The 5,965-nt window shown below is 44.2% G+C and overlaps 1 non-coding gene across 1 annotated transcript; it reads left to right on the top strand.

The window, feature by feature from the left end:
- The first annotated feature begins 4,287 nt into the window (after window positions 1-4,287).
- On the top strand, window positions 4,288-4,392 carry LOC132646148 (U6 spliceosomal RNA). Its single transcript, XR_009584271.1, has one exon. It is a non-coding gene; the product is annotated as a U6 spliceosomal RNA (small nuclear RNA).
- Window positions 4,393-5,965: the final 1,573 nt, after the last annotated feature.

The following is a 5,965-nucleotide window of genomic DNA, read 5'->3' as shown; positions in this document are numbered from 1 at the left end:
ACATCTCTAAAGAAGTCGACATTGCACAGAGGAGGTTACGGTCTGGATTCGGCATGAAGGGTGTGTTTTGGGTTTGCACAAGAAAGGCAGTTGACAGTTAGGTTTAGGAAAGACTGAAAGATTTTGAGCCCCAGATGAAAGGCTTAGCTTGTGCCTAGAAGAACAACACCCCTCTTCAGTGCATCTTGTAGGCACCGAAACCCGTCGTGGCTGTTAAGATGAATATGACTCTTCCTGCCCAGTGGCGAAGAAGGCATCCCGACTCAATTCTAGATGACAAGTCTGGCACAATTTCATAGCTCCTTGTTAAAAAGAAGTGTTTTTCATTGGCTGGCGGTGGTGCACGCCTTTAATCCCAGCACATGGGAGGCAGAGGCAAGCGGATCTCTGTGAGTTTGAGGCCAGCCTGGTCTACAGAGTGAGCTCCAGGTCAGCCAAGGGTATACAGAGAAACCCTTTCTTACCCCCTCCAAAAAAAGTGTTTCTCAACCGGTGGATAATGATTCATTTGATTGACCCTTTCACAGGAGTCACCTAAGACCATCAAAAAATCACCGATCTTTACACTATAATTCATAACAGTAGCAAAATGACAGTATGAAGTAGCAACAAGAATAATGTTATAGTTGGGGTGACTGCGTCGTGAGGAGCTGTTTTAAAGGGTCACAGTGTTAGGAAGGTTGAGAACCAGCAGTTAAGTCTTACGGTGACAGAGGCTGGTTGGAGAGAGAGCAGTTAAAAGCACTGGCAGCTCTTCCTGAGGACCCAGGTTTGATTCTCCGCGCCCACACCAGGTTACAGCTGTCTGTTACTATCTCTTGGAAATCTGACGCTCACCCCGGGACGCCACAAGCACCTGCAGAGTGTGGCATCACACATCCACAATAAAAACAGAATCGTCTTTAAAACAGCCGAGAGGAATGTCCAGCAAATGTGCAGGACGGTGATCCAGACCACGAGGGAATTCCATGGAACACAGTATGTAAACCGGAGACCTTCCTGATGAAGGGGATGTGAGGCTGGCCCCATGACACGGGGCCAGGCCATTGTCTAGAGGGAATGAACAGCGGAATAACTCTTCACAGAAACAACTTGAGCGCTGTGTGAGCTCTGCACATGTCTGGAGGGCTCAGGGGCTACTTTCCAGATCCAGAAAGCACGCTCAGTCAGGCTGCTATAATCCCCGTGGAGAAAGCACACGACCTTAAAGGTGAAACACAGTGTTCTGGCCGACCATTGCCCCCGTTGGCGACACGTCTCTTCACAGGGCTCTGTGGACTGGCCCCACATTTGCCAGGACACAGAGCGCAGTCACTCGGGGTTCCAAGCTTTCCCTGCTCCCATGCGCTCCCGGTGAGTCCCGGTGAACACAGACCGACAGATAATAGTGCTGTGGCTAGGGTAACTGACCACTTGAGGGGAAGAGCGTGAGGGCCTGGGCGGAAAGCCCAAAGTGACTCCGTGTTGTTTGTGAACTCCTTCAGTGAAATGGACAGCAGTCACATCAGACCATCTTTCTGGCTAAACGTTATTTTGGGACTAACTCCACTCCAAGTAATTTAGGGTCTGTTGGGAAAACAAATGCAAACACAAAACAAAACAGAAACATTCCTGTGGTTGGATTGTACATAAGTCATATAAAGGCTCACCGGCCAGAGGAGCAGGTGAGAAGTTTTTGCTTTAAAGTAAAAACGTTGTAAGGGACAGACGGCATCTTTCAGAGGCCACCGTGAAATGTGATCTGTCTTAAAACTGGGAATTTCTATGTTCTTTATAAAGATGCTTTTGAATTTTACTATTTTATGTGCATATGGACGAATGTCAAAACAAAACACTAATTATGATGGATTTAGTTAGAACAGCGTTTGAAGAAAATCAATGCAAAACACACAAAGCTGAAATAACAAATAAAATGAATTAGGCAGACAACAAATACTATCCTATTTTTATATATTCCATACTGTCTGTGACTACTACTAACCATACAATCACTCTAAACGATTGAGGGCGATCAAAAAGCATCCTTTTCTACATCACAACAGAAGACAGCAGACAATTCTAATCTGCCATTTAACAATGATGGATTCAAGAAGGGAGGCTTGGTCCTAGACCCTGGCCAAGACACTGGCACAGCCAGGTATCTAAGGGAGGAAAGTCCGACCTAATAACTGGGCTGGAGAGTTCAGGGTGGGAGGGGGGCGTGCCAGCCAGGATGGCCCTGCAGCAGGTAGGCTGAGGGATGCTGGGAGAGCCTGGCTGCTGCTGGGATGTGTTAATCGGCACCTCGGCCATTTGTCTTGGGTTCGAGACCCAACAGTTGTTGTGTCTGGAGGTGTTCAATGTTCATTTAGTGTTCGTGGATGAAACTGTCATTATTGCTCATCTTTTAATTTCCCTGCTTTAAAGTTACTATTGCCTCACTTTGCAGTTAGTGATCTGTGTGTATGAGGATGTTTTAAAACCATATGAATTTTACTAGTGTGTGATCATTTCATCCCCCTCTGTACATTGCACATTTTATTATAAAGTGTTACACGTTATTGCTTCTGATACTTTGTTTCTACACTTATTGTTGATTGACAGTTGAATGCTCAACTATACACACATTCTTTATCTTTAAATTAAAAAAAAAAAAAATGGTTGGTTCCAGAATCTAGGAAATGGCTAAGTTCATCAAGAGCTTACCACACAAGTTCCCCGGCACTCCTGTTAGAAATAAGAAATAAATAAAGAAATAAAGAAAGTTTGGTGGGCTGCAGAGGTGCTCAGCAGTTAAGATCATTCACTGTCTTGCAGAGTCCCATTCCCAGCATCTATGCTGGTGGCTCCCAACTGCCTGTCACTCCAGCTCCAGGCACTCTGGTGTCCTCTCCTGGACTCCAAAGGCACCTGCGCTCACATGTGCACAAACTTACATGGGCAATACACACATACACATAACTAAAAAATAAAATAAATCATTTTTCTTTGAAGGCCGGGTGTGATGGCACATACCTGCAATCACGCGTAGACGCAGGAGAACGGGAGGGCAGCTGAGACTGTCTGGACAGCAGGCTAAGTCAGTGAGCTCACCTCACATCACACTGTGGCCTCCACACACATGTAGACACATGAACATGTACACACATGCACAAACAAATAATGGAAATAAAATTTGTCCCCTACCAGCAATGTTAAAATACCCTGGAGTCTAACAGCTCGCTTTTAGATTTGTCTGTCTAATAACAGACAAAGCACCAGGAAACAAAACAAAACAAAAAGTCCTCCAAAAATATCGTTGAGTTTGTTTTGTGCAGGGGCCCGCCCTTAAGTGTGGTTTGCACACACACTGAGACCCCTGGAGGGAAAACCAATTTTTCCTTAGCAAGGGCTTATCAGTTGGAGATAACAAACACAGGAGCTGTTCCTGGCCCTGGAGCTCTCACGTGGTGGTGAGAGGTGTCTCCTTCGGGCTTTCTCTCCCCTTTTGCTTGCTGATCCATTTAGAATTCTTTCATACATGTGTCTATTTTAAGAAGCTTCTACTGTGTTGGGTTTCCACAGGAGCCCCTCAGATGGCCCTTGGCTTTAGCTGTGCCTCCCTCTTTCCCGCCTTTCTCCTCCTCCTCCTCCCTGTTTGAGCTTCCCACTCCATTCCCAGCCCACCCCATTCATCCTTAACAGGTCTATTTCCCCTACCCAGGGAGATCCTTCCAACCCTCCCCACAAATCCTTTATTCTGTAATTAACCTCTGTGGTTATACAGATTGTAGCCTACTTACTGAAGCCTTAACAACAGCCACATATAAGCAAATATTTACCCCTTTGGTCTTTGGGGGATATAGGTTATCTTACTTAGGGTAATTTCTTCTAGCTCTATCTATTCACCTTTGAATTGCATTCTTTAAAACAGCTGAGTAATATTCCACTGTGTAAATTACCACATTTTCTTTATTCATTCATCCATAGACAGAGATCTAGTCTGTTCTCAGTTTATGGCTATTATGAATAGAGCAGCCATGAACATAGTGGAGCAAGTATCTCCGTAATAGGATGCGTCATTCTTCGGGGATAAGCTCTAGAGCGGTAGAGCCGGGTCCGCAGCTTCCCGAGGGACCACCACACCGACCTCCGTCGTGGCTGGACAGGTTTGTACTCCCTCCACCGCGGATGACTGTCCCCGTACTCCTCATCCCCTGGCTCTCCTGTATTAAAAAACACCCGAATCCAGCTTTTACAAACTCAACAACAACCCAGACTTTCTGTGGGATATTCTTAGTCATTGAGAGATTAAAGGAGTTAAGAGTAGTGCTCCCTTTGGGAGCACAGGTGCTAAGACTGGAGTGATAACAGAGATCAGCGTGGCCCCTGTGCAAGGATGACAGGGAAATCCAGGAAGAGGTTAAAACTAGACCGCAGAGCACGGTCAAAAGTAGAGTTGACGTTAAATTTAAAAATGCAGAACTGATTGTGCTACCAAGATGTGGACTTTTGAAAACCTGTAGGATAAAAAGCAGGTGTGTGTGTGTGTGTGTGTGTGTGTGTGTGCGTGTTTGTGTGTGTTTGTGTGTGTTTGTGCGTGTTTGTGCGTGTTTGTGCGTGTTTGTGCGTGTTTGTGCGTGTGCGCGCATGCACCTATCATTCTTGGTTGTGGACCAAGTTTGATGCTGGCCTTGGAAACCCTGCTCAGAAAAACCAAGCGAATGAACAAACAAAACAAAACAAAAGAGAAACAGTTTCAGGGATAAGGATAAAAATGAGCATTTGAGAAGTATAACAGAAAATGAACGCAGTTGAGCGTCTGCTATTAATTCAAACACAGAACAGCTTGAGGCAGCGAGGAGCTAATAAACACGAGAGCGGAGATTAGCAAGTTAGAAAAACATTGCAAAAGGAAAAGGTCACAAGACCAAGGTTTAATCTGAAACCACTAAAACACAAGTCTCATAACCCTGAGCAGAAAAGGGTGGGTTAACAAACTTGTTTGTTAACAAGAAAAAAGTGATATAAACAACACAGTTGGCTTATATTTTAAAATAGAAAATATAGTTTTTTTTAATTAAAATTAGAAAAAACATGTTAGTGCAATTCAAAATGTATCTATCTGCGCATGCACAGCTTTTACCAAATGTTATAACTGTAAAACTTGAGAACCAGCTATGGGGCAGTTCGGCTTTGACACTGAACCGAGAGAGGCAATCAAATTTAGGAACAGGATGTAAAAAGCAATTTTGTTTTTGAGACAGGGTTTCTCTGTAGCCTTGGCTGTCCTGGATTTGCTTTGTAGACCAGTTTGGTCTCAAACTCCCAGAGTTCCACCTGCCTCTGCTTCCCCAAGTCCTGGGATTACAGGCGTGAGCCACCACACCCAGCTAGGATATAAAATTTCTGATGAGCTTTTTCCCCTTTACACTTATTTATTTTTATTTATTTTATGTGCATTCATTTTTGCCTGCATGTATGTCTGTGTGAGGGTGTCGGGTCCCCTGGAACTGGACTTACAGACAGTTGTGAGCTGCCATGTGGGTGCTTGGAACTGAACACAGGTCCTCTGGAAGAGCAGCCAGTGCTCCTAACGGCCGAGGCATCTCTCCGGCCCTGTAAATTTTCTAAATAAAATGTTAGCAAATAGAATCCAATGTGTAAAAAAAATACAGCATGACTAACTTGTATCCATATCCTAAGAATGCAGAATTAGTACTAAAAAATCCATAAATGTAAGTTACCCAAAAATGCATTAAAGATGGAAACAAAGTAATCCTTTCAACAGATGTAGAATAAAAATTTATTAATACATTACTCATTTCAAAACAAAAAACTAAGCTGGGCGTGGTGACACATGCCTTTATTCCCAGCATTTGGGAGACAAAGGCAGTCAGATTTCTGTGAGTTCTCGGCTAGCCTGGTCTACAAATCAAGATCCAGGGCATCCAGGGCTACACACAGAGAAACTATTGCAAAAACAAACAACAAAAAGAAAACAAAA

The sequence above is a fragment of the Meriones unguiculatus genome, chromosome 10, assembly GCF_030254825.1.
Source record: "Meriones unguiculatus strain TT.TT164.6M chromosome 10, Bangor_MerUng_6.1, whole genome shotgun sequence".
NCBI lineage: Eukaryota > Metazoa > Chordata > Mammalia > Rodentia > Muridae > Meriones > Meriones unguiculatus.
This window is presented reverse-complemented; position numbering and strand designations above follow the sequence as displayed.